Below are 14,606 nucleotides of genomic sequence, written 5' to 3' on the forward strand. Positions count from 1 at the left end.
TTAGACAAGGAGAAACAGGTGTGCCTAACAACAGACAGCGGGGCCAATATAGTAAAAGCAGTCACTCTAAACATGTGGACAAGACAGTCTTGCTTTGGCCATTGTCTACACATTGCTACTGGTAAATTTACTCTTTCGCTCTTAGTGTCAGTATATTTTAATGCATGCACACTGAGCAAACATGAGCTTAATATTTACTGTATTTGTTATGTATTTGTTTCTGCATTAGTAATGTAACTATATGAGTATTTTGAACAGTAATTCATTACATTAGCTAATATATATATATTATTTTTTGTTTCACCTATTTTAATTTTAACTGAACTTTAACTTTTTTCTTTTTACTTTTTTTTGTTATAGTTTGTTTTTTATTGTATTTATTCTATTCGTGTGCAAAAGAAACTTAAATAAATACATAAAAATAAACAAATAGTTTTGTTGTTGTTTTGCAGAGAAAAGCATGAGGGATACCAGAATTGACAGAGCTGTGGGAATCTGTAAGAAGATTGCCAGTGTTTTTTCGCACAGCTGGAAAAAGCAGCGAACACTCAAAGATGCTCAAGTAGAACTTGGCCTTCCACCACTCAAACTTGTGACTGAATCGGCAACACGATGGGGATCAAGGCAGAAGATGATTCAGTGGATACTCGAGCAAGAGAAGGCCATTACGCAAGTCCTGGCTGCTGACAGGTCAACCAGGCATCTGGTGCCTACTTGGCAGGATACTGATGTCCTAGACTCTGTCAGTAAGGCACTTGGGCCTCTTCTTGATTTTACAGATGCCCTCTCTTCTGAAAACTATTTCACAGTGTCATGCTTGAAGCCTACTCGTCACCTATTCAACAGTGAGCTGCTGCAGGGGAAAGATGAAGACAATTAAAAGTTCAATACTGGACTACATGAACACCAAATATGGTGACCTAGAGGTTCAGGAACTGATCAACATGGCAACAATTCTTGACCCACACTTCTGCACTCAGTATATGAGTCAAGAAGAGATCCTGGTCATCAAAGCCAAACTAGTCAGAGATGTGGAATCCCTTTCTGTCATGCCAAGTGATGCTGGCTCTGCTACCCCTGTAACGTCAGCTGAATCAACAAAAGAAGCTCAGAGTGCATCTAAAAGGCAGAAGAAAAGTCTTGGAAGTTTTTTCAAGAAACCAGCTGCTGAGATGACCAGCCTTTCTGAAACAGAGACAATTGAGGCTGAATTAAACAACTACCTGCATGGGCCACTTGCAGATGGTGAAAGCAATCCCCTTACGTGGTGGAAGGTACACAATGTGAATTTCCCTAACATCAGTTGTTTGGCGAAAGAGTACTTGTGCATCCCCACCACAAGTACACCCTCAGAGAGGGTATTCAGCGCTGCTGGAAATGTAGTGACATGCCAAAAGTCTCTTCTGAAACCAGCTACAGTAAATATGTTGGTCTTCTTTACCAAAAATCTTATGGGGTGAGGCCTGTTCTCTTTTTGAAAGCTACTGAATCACACTAGTATGTGTGTTATATAACTTGCACTACCAGACATGTTCATGTCAGCCTCATTTCTACATTTTGCTTACAAATTAAGAGTATATCAGTGTTTACAGTTTAATTAAACTTTTATTTAAATTTAATTTATTGATTTGTTTTTTAATTTATCATCTTGTGTTTTGCACTATTTTGTAAACTATCTGAAGACATAGTTGGGATTGTTACTTTTTGATACAGTGTTTGCACTATTTTCACAATTTGTTCCATTTGTTCCAAGAGTGTTGAAAATTTAACTTCCTAATTGGGGGCAGCATGTTCCACATACGTATTATATTTACATTCTAAGTGTGTGTCATTGACTGTTTCACACTGAACTTCTTTACTTTATCAGGTTACTTTAAAATGTTTGTTACTTTATCAGGATTTATTTGCAGTTGTACTCTGTTGTAATTTTGAAACACAACTGAAGACATGGTTGGTGATTGTTACTTTTGCTGTTTGCACTATTTTTGCCACTTTTTGCACCATTGAGAGTATAAATAAATACAGAATCTGTGTTTACATTTTAAACTTTTTAACTTTTAACTTTTGTAATTGATTTTAATTACTATTGTGTAATTGTTTTTGTGTGATGTTTTTCAGCACAGTCACTAGAACACAACTTAAACATAACAATCTGCCATTTTACAGAAGAAAATAATTTATAATAACAATATAAATATATATATATATATATATATATATTATTGTCATTGGTATCGTTATCGCAATAAATACCTGGAATTATCGTGATACATTTTTTAGGCCATATTGCCCATCCCTACATGAATAAAGCCTTGAATAAAAAGGAAATGTCTATAAAATTCTATAAATAATTCTATAAATACTAGTATTTTCTTCTCTGACTTACAGGCTAACACTTTTAAAACATTTATTAACACCGTGTCTACACTGGATGCGACAAAAAGTGACTGCTGCAAATCATTTGAACTTTGTGTCAGTATGTCATAGGGTGCTTTCATACCTGCCTCATTTAGTTCGGTTGAATCGCACTAGAGTTCGTTTTCCCTCTTGGTGCGGTTCATTTGGGCAGGTGAGAAGCAGCAATCGCACTCGGGTGCACACCAAAAGCGGACCAAACAAGCGTACCGAGACCTCCTTGAAGAGGTGGTCTCGGTACGCTTTCAAACGAACCCTGGAGCGGTTCGTTTGTGGTGAGATAGCAATCCGACCCAACGGACCAACGAACCAAGTGGTATCATAATTCATAACGGGAAATATGTTATATAAAAAGCAGCAGTCAGTGTCTTTTGTGTCTAGCAGTCAAGCGCTTTGAGTACCCAGAAAAGCGCTATATCTATAACTAATAGCGCTATAACAAATTATTATTTTGTGAATGCAAGTGAAAATTTGTGAGAAACTTTGATTTTGTTAGTTAGAATATTTGTTATTGCAGTTGAAAACCAAAGAGCACCGCTTCATATTAAAATGTTGTGTAATTAATTACTCTTCTCCGCGCATTACAAGAATGCTGTCCTGACGAAGCTTTGATTCCCGCTGGCTGTAACTGCATTATATATATATATATATATATATATATATATATAGTGAAAATATAATTATATATAGATAGATATATTAGAGACGAATTTTGAATGACGAATTCGTTTTGCGTTTGCCAGGACAGCTATAAAGCCGCAATAAAACCGCGGAGCAAACTTGTCAATCCATCTTGATGAATGACGCAGAGGAACGTAAACAAGTGAACTCTGACCAATAAGAGGACAGCTTTACTCACATGTGACTTGCATAAACACAGTTTGGTACACTTTGCAATGTTGCCGTGTGAAAGCGAACCGAACCAAGAAGAAAATACAACAATGTAACAAATTAATCCCTATTTCGGAACAAAGCAAACGATCACCAGGTGTGAAAGCACCCATAAATAGAATGAGACATCAGTTTACTGTCGGGGATTTGTCGTGTTGTGTCACATCGAGTGTAGACAGCATCACTGATTATAATGAGTTCTATACTGCCCTACAAAGGCAAAAGACCTTAACTCGCTAGAGTGTGAAACTGAGAAAAATTACATTGAAGTGTTTTACTTGTCCAGCCAAATAAAAATAGGTAGGACACCGGAAATTTGGCCATTAGATGTTTTAGTAATGAAAATTAGCAAGCAGGAATAATGCTCAGAAATGCATGTGGATTAAACATCTCCGACGACGTTCAGCGCCATGGATTGATTTTATCAGGTTACAAGAAAAGGTAGGATATGGATTTAATTGTGAACTGTTATGGTGCATTCACACCAGACGCGAATGAAGCGTTAAGCGCAAGTGATTTACATGTTAAGTCAATGCAAATACGCGAACAGACATCCTGCGGCACGATTTGCGCGAATGACGCGGCACGAATTGAGCGTTTCGGGCGTTTGACGCGCGTAACGCGTGATTCGCGCGAATCGCACAAGTTGAAAAATCTGAACTTTGGCAGATATTCGCGCTGCGTTAACCAATCAGGAGCTTGCTCTAGTAGTGATGTGATTACGAGCAGAGGCATAATTCCAAAACAACAGTAGAGGACAAAATCATTGTCGCTGTATGTGGATACCCGGAGCTAGACCAAAGATTACCTGTTAGACTTACCCGAAACGAATTATATCTTATGTTTATCCACTACAGAGACATCAGAGTCAGCGGCAAATGTCAGAAGGACTAGCCGGGATACATGAGCACAAGCGCCCGGTGATCGCCTGGAGCTCACGGCTCCGAAATCGGCAAAGCACATTTTCAAATAGGCGCTGTTTTTATAAATAAACCGCAGATTTGAGTTTTAAACAACTACATTCTCGGCTGAAATACACGCATCCAGTGTTTCCATAGCACATAAAGTGGAACTACCCTCTCAACAAAATCCATGTCAGCCATTTTGCAACGAGACTGGAGCCGCCTGGCAGAAGCCCCTTCCATGACGCGAATTCGCGTCTGTTGTGAAGTGAATTTCACACGCAAATTAAGTGAGTAAACTCAAAATGTTCAAGCGTCCAAATACGCGCGAATAGTGCGATTTATTCGCGCAAGTCACGTCTGGTGTGAACGCACTGTCAGGCTACCGATTTTATGATTGATCATGCTACATGCTACGGCATTCGAGTCCACATGCGTCCAAGTAGAAGTGGCATCCTGGTGAATAATCTGCATTATAAAAAGGAAAAGGTGTCTTGTCTTTGCAGTGCTTTGTTATATGGAGCTGTTTGGTAGATTGCGATCTAATTTGTTTCTCTACACCGTAATTAAAATGTGGCAGACCTTAATGGACAGTAAAAAAGGGCAGAACACGTATAACTCCAAGCCGTAACCGCAACTTCCTTTTGACACGCAGTTAAACAAAGGCAGAATGCCGTAACTCAATTTGAGCATTCCAAACAAAGTGAAAGAGCGGTAACTGGTGTTATACGTTGGGCTTATAACTGGTGGGCTTGAGGTTGAGACAACCTATTATTTTCTCTGAAAAACAACAAATTTGACTCAAGATACTTATGTTAATGATAAAGGATGTCTTGAATGTCCCCAAAATATCAAATTTTAACTCAATAACTAATTTTCGACAAAAATTGAAGTTACGGTCTTTTGTCTTTGCACGGCAGTATAGTATTTCGTCGCGCAGCGCCGCTCGCGTCTAGTGTAGACATGGTGTAATAAGTTACACTTACCTTTCTTCATGGCAGGCAGACAGGTACAACAAGCCAGCACAAAAATGCACAGTGAAAATCAGGAGGAAGAGGCATTTTGTTGTCCTTTCTTCAAACAGATTCTTATATATGTCGCATTCTTTTTGGCCAAAATACTGATAAATCTGAAACCACAAAACAATTGCTGTGATCAAGTATCATGATAACAATACAACTACCTAACAGAACCACAACTAATCCATACACTTGTTCTACTATCCCAACCGCAAAGATAAAAGTCAGCATTAAGACTTTTAAGCATTAAGACAGCATTAATAATTTTCATTTTTAAGTATTCAGTGTTCGGGAGTATTTAAATGTACTGGAATTACGTAATTTAATTAGAAAATAAATGTAACTGAAATCTGTTACATTTACTGAGTAAAAATAGGTAATTAAATACAGTTACTGAAAATGTTAATGATTACAAAGGGGGTTACAGCTGAATATTTTCACACACATACAGATTTAATAGATTTCTTTCCAAAATTGCATTGACTGCTCTAAAATGACTGTTTCAGGACACAAAATATAGGACACATGTTAATTTCACATGTTAAATGTTTTATTTAATGTTTGGGCTTATGTATATGCTTTATTTTTTAAATTAACTGTTGTTATTTTCCAAGGGATTGTTAGATGCCAGTATTTCCTGTCGTAACTATACAAAGATTTCAAAAATGGTATCAGAGCTATTAAACTATATCTTGTTATGATTTAAAATCTGTATTTAACCTCAGAACAATCTCAAAGTAAAAGGAGGTGCTAAAGTCTGATTTTGTAGTGGCTGTGCTTTAACATTAAATTATAATCTTAATTCAAGTGATGATGGATTCTGAAAATCTGATAGTAATCAGTGTTGAGTCCTACTGTAAGGTTAACTATGCCTACTTTAAATGTTTGAAAATTATTAATAGTTAAGAAAAATTTCGAACAATTTCAAGTTTTAGAAAAATGATCAAAAATTAAATGTAATCAGTTACATTCCTTTAATAAAGCAATTGAAATAGTGACACTATTTATTACATTTTAAATAAGGTAACTTGTAATCTGTTACCAATTGCATTTCTAAAGTACTGTAACTTTCCCAACACTTTACAAGTATTACAATATATTAACAAAAAAAAAAAGAGAGAGAGTAAAAGGAAGGAGAAAATTTGTATGTACAAAAATATCTAACATACCCTGCGAATCCAAATGAGCCTATTCAGCCTGACTAGGCCTGAAATTGTCCAATGTTCTGGACCGCCGTAAGCAAACACAATAAAATCCAAAGGTAAAATTGCAAGGGCATCATAATACAAGTTCCAAGACTTTCGATACACTTTAAATATTGCTGCTAAATCTGTCAAATGTCCTGGAGAACAGCAAAAAAGATGAAGGACATTTTAGGCATCAAACAATAACATTGCAATTAGTTATTAAAATGAGGTAATTTTTAATACTTAATTTACCTGTATATTACTGATTATAAAATCATAAATTGTCTATTATAGGAAACAACAAACTACTGTGAAACACTTACTATACATGTCCACTGGCACAGAGAGAGCGCAGCTAAGTGAGAGTTGCCAATTATGTACTTTCAAAAGCCATTTGGGTGCATCATTGTGACTGTGGCTGATTTAACAAATGTGAGCGACACAAATAAGGCATGCAGCAGCATGTTAAGGGGCATCTTAATCAGCTTGTGAATCAATATATCATGAGACACTGATTACTAAATTTTTGATGACATGACTTCAGTCTTGTGTTTTAAACCCTGACCACTGATACCTTTCTGATACCTTGTTTTGTTCTGTTACATATTCCTAAAATATTTTAGCTGACTTTCATTCATAAATATTATCTATATTATGTTTAATATCAGTGTAGCAATGTGTGTTTATAAGGAAATGTGCAGTGCCCTCCAAAAGTATTGGAACAGTAAAGACAAAATTGCTCTGTTGGCTGTGGAGTCAAGACATTTACAAATATGATTAAAAGATGAATATGAGACAAAACTACAGAATGTCACATTTTATTATTGGGTGATTCAACACATAGATGTTTTACCAGCTAAGAAGTTCCGCACTTTTAGAGTTTCATCCCCCTATCTAATGTGAGCATAAGTATTGGAACAGTTGCCTCACAGGTCTTTCTATGTGATCAGCTGTGTCCTGTTGCATTAATTCTTCAGATATTAAAAGCAGGGAATGTGTCGTATCAGTTATATCCATTACTTCTGTATTCTGAATCTTGCATTCGATGATAACACACACAAATCAGGATGAAGATGAGGGAGCTGACTTTGAAAGAAAAGCAAGCAATTTGGATGCTAAAAGAAAGAGGAAGTAAATTCGAGCTATTGCAAAAACAAAGGGCATGGAGAAATCAAGAGTTTGGAAACCACCAGCGACACCAGCAACCAACAACGACCTGATCAGATGAGAAAACAACAGTAGTTGATGACAGTCAAATCAAAAAAGCTGTGAAAATGAATCCTAAAAGACGTGTCTGTAAAATCACCAACAACCTCCAGAAAGCTGGGGTGATGCTCTGACAATCTACTGTCCTCAGGAGACTTTGACAAAGAATTACAGATGCTACACAACAAGATGCAAACCTCTGACCAGCACCAAAAACAGAAAGGCAAGATTAGAGTTTGCAAAAAAGCACAAAGGTGAGCCAGAAGAGTTTTGGAACTGTGTTTATGGGCCAATGAGACAAAGATGAACCTTTATCTAAGTGATGGAAAAGCAAAAATGTGGAGAAAAAAAGGGAACTGCAAATGATCCCAAGCATAGCCTCATCTGTAAAGCATGGTGGAGGTGGTGTCATGACATCTCAACTTTACTGATGACTTAATGTATGATGACAGTAGCAGAATGCATTTGGAAGGGTACAAAACCATCTTGCCTACCAATATTCAAGAAAATGCCACCAGATTCATTGGGAAGTGCTTCATATTGCATCAGGAATATGACCCAAAACACCCTGCCAGTTCAGTCAAGGAATTTATAAGGGCAAAGAAATGGAACGTCTTAGATTGCCCAAGTCAATCTCCAGATTGAACATTAATTTCACCAGCTGAAGAGGAGAATAAAGGCAGAAACTCCCCAAAACAAGCGACATTTGGAACTGGTTGCATTAAAGGCTGGGAAAAGTATTTCAAAGGATGAGACCAAGAGTCTGGTGATGTCTATGGGTCACAGACTCACTGCTGTGATTGTAGGCAAGGGATCTGCAACTAAATAATAGCTTTTAATCTTTTATATCTGCCTTATGTTCAACTGTCCCAATACTTATGCTCACATCAATGAGTGGGATGAACTCTAAAAGTGCTGTTCTTTTTATTTGGTAAAACATGTATGTGTTGAAACGGTTAATAATAAAATGTGACATTCTGTACTTTTGTCTCATATTCATCTTTTAATCATATTTGCAAATGTCTTGAATGTTTCAGTACATTGGAAGGATTCTGCGATTGACATAACATAGCCTTTAACATAGCTCACCGTCCTTAAAACCTCTGACTCTAAGCTATATTGCAATTTCAGTTTTATTTTGATTCATTTAAACTTTGAATTTATGATTTTTTTTATATAATTTCTTTTTTAAATCAACCAACATGCCAAACAGAGGTCACTCTGTTCTTCAACACATACATGTTGCTACATTTGTGTAAGCAGTACACATCAAAACATGCAGAATAAAAAAGCAGTACGTACCAGATTCATTGTAATAACGAGCCACAAACGCGTCCACTGCTGAAATCCCAGTTTAGTTAGACAGGTAAGGGTCCACACAACAACATCCCTGCGAGCACTTTTAGTCCAGCGAAACAATAACGTTGTAATAAGGATGAATATTCCTTTGTTTACATTTCATTTCTTCGGGAGTTATTGTTCGCGTCCGTTATGGAATAAATTACGCTCAAAAACAGGGTCTTGGTGGTAAAAAAACAACATGGTGCTGTAGCATACAGTTTTACAAACAGAATGAGACCGTCCACGGAAAAAGAAAGCGGAATATAGATTATTTGAATTTGGCGCTCTAGACGCACGCTGTGACGCAGCTGTCATCTGAGCGGGGCGTAACATAGCGATCTGCTTTATCCATAAAAAAACGTTTTTTTTTTTTCTTCAACATTTTTTATATGTGTGTGTGTGTATTGTGTGGGGAATGTGGCCGTATCTGCATGATTATCATATGTATGGACACACATCAGCGTGTTTATTACCGACTCTATGACGGCTATCATTGTGATTCAATGCTCAGCTATTATTGATTATATGGCCCATCTGTATGATTATCATCTGAATGGAAGCACATCAGCGTGTGATTACTGACTGTATGACCATGTCTGCCAATAACACTTCATGTCTGGCAATCAGAATACTTCAGTATACATACTATATACAAATAATTGTTTTCATTTTTTATTACTCAAATAATTATTTTTGTATTTTTTAGTGCTCAAATAAATCACTTATATGATGTCTAAAATTCTGTCTATTATTTTATAATATGTATAATTAATAAAATAGTTTGTATAATTCTGCAATCCATTTGGTGGTTATTTTTCCTCAAACAGGGGGGTGGGGGGACTATACATAGTTTCAGAAAAAATATTGCAGGAATCTAATTTTTCATGGTATCGTCTTCAAATTTGAAATATAAATTCATAAGACACGTGGCTTTCAATCCATTACTTTTCTGGATTGCTCCAGGACTTATTTCATGTATTTGTATATGAAATAAAAAAACATTCAGTGTGGAAAAATATTTTTCAAGGCACGTCAGTGTCTATAACTTTTTATCTTTTTGAGCATTATCAACTCTGGATGATGGATAGTAAAGCCTAGAGTGTCTTCTTTCCAAAGATACCTAATTTGTTTGTGTAGCACACTTTGTCAGCAACTGTTACCGTTTTAATTTAGGTAGGTTATTTTCACCTGTGAGGCCCAAAATGGGGGGCGAAGGTTAACAGGTTAAATAGAGTAATAGGCAACAATGCGATTTATGCTTTAATATACTCCTGCCATATACTCCACACCAGTGAACACATACGATTAGTGTTAAACATAATTTTTCTGTGCACAAATGAAAATCAGTTTTAAGTTAACACATTTTTGAATAAACAATTTACCAAGATATATTAAATGTGCCTTTATTACGAAAATGAACATGTACATTAAACATTGACCTACCATCCTCCGTAAGCACTCCAGTACGTAGATTTACTAGTAAGTCAAATGCTGCAACAACGTAAATCAGGCCACTAACCAACAGGTAAAATGCACCCCAGCCTCCACTGAAAAGCCCTTAACAGGCAACAACAAAAATTAGTAATATTAGACAAAACATTAAAAAGCCTAAGCACAGGCTTTGTGCCTTTAATTCACCAACAGATTAAATGTACTAGAATATTTATTAAAATATTTCATTTTTACCATAACAATACTGAGGTGTGTTCTAAATGTATACTTTTTTCAGTCAAATATAAGCATACAGTCAAACCAAAAGTTATTCAGACACCAGATATCATTTTTGACCTGACCATGTTTTGCTGAAGTGTTTTTTCTTTAATTGCTAATGCCAACGTTTTACACCACAGAATGAACTAAATTAAGCATTGCTTGGTAATTGTTACACCTAAATAGTTTTTTATCTAATTGTATACTTAAATGTAACAGCTGAATCATTTTTGGTTGATTGTAATCCATCACATACCTTTCTATCAAAGTTATCTGACATTATCAAGATGAATTTGTTCTGACACAGTTTAACTCTTAGTTCTTATCATTTTATTACAATTTTCTAAACTATAGCTAATAAACTGTGATAATGTGAGAAAGGTTGAAGGTGTCTGAATCAGTTTTGGATTGACTGTATGTAATGCTGTTAACCTCGCACTAAAACAACAATTCTCTAAATTAAAAAGACACATACCCTTTGATTCTGCATTGCTGGTGAAAAAAACCACCCATATCTCCAGGAAAACCGAAACAGTGATGCACCAGAAAAAAAAAAACCTCCAGACCTTTACAAAAGCACTTTCAGGGTGTAAAGTTCTCTTCCAAAAAGACTAGAGAAACAGACAAAGCAAGTAAATATCGAATGGAATAACAATTCAAATACACATACATATATTCACAATACTCACATCAAATTGATGGGGCTGGTTTAAAACGTATTCCAAGGATGCTCCAAAAATCCTCTGGTCTTTTGTCTACAACAAATGTTTTGCAATCATACTTAGCATATCTGTTCAATTATTAGGGAAAAAAACCCTCTATTTCAAAAATATAGTGGGAGAACTATCAAGTCAAATATGTTTTTTCAAAAATATAATTAAAGCCTGTGGTAAAGATAACGTGACGATATATTGATGTTTTGTTCTACAACGTAAATTGCTCACACTCATAACACAAACTTTCACCTCTAGTTACTTATTGAAAACATGTGTTTTCAAAAATGAACATAACTGCTTCAAAAAATGTGTTTTGGGTATGGATGTGTCAAAGTATGGCCACGTTATGTTTACCACAGGCTCTATTTTACTCATAAATTGAAAAACCCCATTATAAAACCCCATAGGAAAAACTCAAAGGAACCAGTGGCGCATTACACTTCTGGGTTCTGACGTCATAGTTCCCTAGTCTCGCGTAGCCAGACCTTCAGATTGATGGCACAAGGTCTGGGAACCTATGCTGTTTTGAATGGCCAAGGCCCACCCAAGAGGCCACATGACTGACAGGTAAAGCAACCAGTCACGTTTCGTTTTGTGCTGCGTCATGTTTAGGGGCGTGGAAATGTCACAACTCTTGGACATATTTGAAAGATTCTATGCCGCAAACTTTACATTTTTCACATACTTTTGAAAATCCAGCATTTAGTTGATCCTGTTAAGTGCTCGTCGTTACAGTTGTAAACATGACGGCTTTCTTCTTTCGTGAGGGGGTTTGGTGCCACAGCATTGTTGCATCTCCCTAAAATCCTGTATAATCGAACCAATCCGATGACAACTCCTGAAGTGTTTCTAGTATAGCTAAGTGTGCCTTATACATCAGACGTTCAGTCCACGGTCCGTGGGCGTGACGTAGGGCTGGGCGGTATATCGAGTTTGTATGATATATCGATATATTTTTTTATAAGCAAGTACGGTATGAAACAATACCATTATTATCGATATACAGAAGTTTGATACGAGTGCATCTGAAAAAGATGGAGGACACAGACTGAACTGCTGTGGAGAAAGTGCATCATACAATTTGTTCTAAACATGTGACAAGCTTTATATGAAGGGCTTTAAAAAACTTGTAAGATATAGTAGCTTATAGTTTATAGTTTCAGTTTAAAGCGGCTCTGACTGAAATTCTGCGTGTGAGGCTGACAGAGATGCTACTCGCCCTGTTTAATGTGTTTGAGATGTGCTGTTTTCCTTAATGCATAACTTGCATTTCACAGGTATATTCTCCATCTGTAAATGTTTAAAAAGCCATGGAAATATTTCCACTTTGCTGTCAGAAGTGCAATAGTTTTGCTTTGCGATTCTCCTCTAAACTTCACAGCCTTAATTTAGAACAAGCTCTGCAATGCGCATACGCACCAAACAGGGTGCAATAAAATAGGAGCACAATAACTCTGACTAAAATATAAATTAGGCTGAAATATTTGTAGTTGGACAATACATGTGACATATGTAGAATTTTAAACCTACAAGTAAGTGTATTTGTATGATAGCACAACTGTAAAGTGTAATGGGGTAATCAAAATTACTTTTACTCAATTAGTCTGTTTTTTTATTATTTAAATTTTTAGTTTAGTAAATTTAACTTCTGCTTTAAAAGCATTATTTTTGTTTTTAGATTGCAGTGTTACAAATGTTAGAATGTAATGTTATTTTCACACTTTTTTGCACATAATATATGCCTACATACTTACATTCACTTTATTTGTTTAATCCAAATACAAAATACCGATATATAGCCTATACCGTATACCGCATATCAACCAAAAAATACAGATATGAATTTTTGCTCATATATCGCCCAGCTCTAGCTTGATGTCTGAGGCTGAGACTATAGTTCCCCCACTCTATAGCCAAATCAAAGTAGTCACTCAGTCACTAACCTCAAGGTTGATGCTCTGGTCCTTTTCAAATACAGCATTTTGTGGTACAGAGGCAACTCCATATGCACATGCTTCTCGTAGGGGATGCTTGAAATTTTGAAGACGTTTCTTGGCAGCTCTGGCAATCTCAAGAGCAGCTTTAGAAAAAGATATGAAACTCTAGTGTACTGTAATTGATGACTCTTATAGTAAAAACAAAACATCATAAATCACAAAGATTTAGAAAATGTTATTACCTTTAGGGTAGTCAGCAAAGAGTAAAAGCAAATCCTTGCGTTCCAAAATGATAATTTCACATTTTGTTAATGCACATATTGTAACATTTCTAGGGATTTCATACAGCAAATGGACCTGAAAAAATTGTATTGTATTACTGAGGTATGGCATTTTGTTCCTCTTTATAGTTTATCTTTTTTAGGTTTCATTTCCATCCTGAAATTGTGATATCTATTAACTTTCATTAAAGGTGAAGTAGGGCTGTAAGGATCAATGTGACAACCGAGTTTCTCACATGCCTTTGGGAAAACAGAAATTGTTTTAGGGGATTACATTATTGAAATGAAAACCACAAATACAACAGTACGTCTGCCTATTATAAGAAATATAAAAAAAAATCACATAACTGCAGTTTGTTTGGTCACCATCATTTAACTTATAAGAGATTGTTATTGTTCACTGTAAAAAAAAAAAAAAAAAAAAAAAAATAGAGTTTAATTAATTTAATTAGTTTAATCAAAATTTAATTAATTTGACAGAGTCAGCAAACTCAATTCTGAGAAAAATAGAGTTAAAGTTTCAAAGTAAAAAAGTAGAGTTAGGGTTCCAAAGTAAAATTACTGAGCAACATTGCATACTAATAATAATTGCATCATAAAAATAATTGCATCATAATAATAATTGCTATATTACTAATTACAATATTGCTATTTTTTATTGTATCTATGTTTTTCACTTTTTTTTGCCAGCATGGGTCACAAATACTAAACACTATCATGGGAACACACAACACTAAAACAATGCAAGAATCATGAATTTAACAACTTAGATTTAACCTAAAACCCTAATGTAACTGTTAACAATTGGGTCTCCCATTTGTGGAAGCATAAATCATGAAATAATCCAAGGCAATTGCAAATCTTGCATCACCGTATGCGTTTTCGCGAACGCACAGTGAAAAGCGTTTGGTTAATAGTGAATATTGACCTATTGTGCATACCGTTGTGGCTCCCGCTGCTAGCAGGGAATAATCGCTGCATTTGGAGTAAAAAAGACAGAA

This window comes from Barbus barbus (assembly GCF_936440315.1).
Source record: "Barbus barbus genome assembly, chromosome: 6".
Taxonomy (NCBI): domain Eukaryota; kingdom Metazoa; phylum Chordata; class Actinopteri; order Cypriniformes; family Cyprinidae; genus Barbus; species Barbus barbus.